Source organism: Austrofundulus limnaeus, unplaced genomic scaffold, assembly GCF_001266775.1.
Source record: "Austrofundulus limnaeus strain Quisiro unplaced genomic scaffold, Austrofundulus_limnaeus-1.0 Scaffold1067, whole genome shotgun sequence".
Classification (NCBI taxonomy): domain Eukaryota; kingdom Metazoa; phylum Chordata; class Actinopteri; order Cyprinodontiformes; family Rivulidae; genus Austrofundulus; species Austrofundulus limnaeus.
In genome coordinates this window covers 3,052-3,331 of record NW_013953469.1, presented here as the reverse complement: position 1 = coordinate 3,331, position 280 = coordinate 3,052, and positions in this window count along the sequence as shown.

Here is a 280-nt window from a genome sequence, read left to right as displayed (position 1 = left end):
TGACTATGCTTCTTTATTAATTTTAAATAATTTATTTATAACAAATCGTAAGAGATGAAAACAAAAACTGTTTAGATTTAGTTAAAGGGGGACTTATTCTAAAACTGCATTAAATATTTCATATTTACCTGTGTATTTTTAGAAAAACACAACGACAATGTACCTCATTTTAACTGTACAGTACATGTGTTTTTGTCATATTTGGATATTTTCTTTTCAAAAACCTTAAGAGGTGACAACAAAGTCTCTTCAGATTATGTTAAAGGATGACTTGTACTAT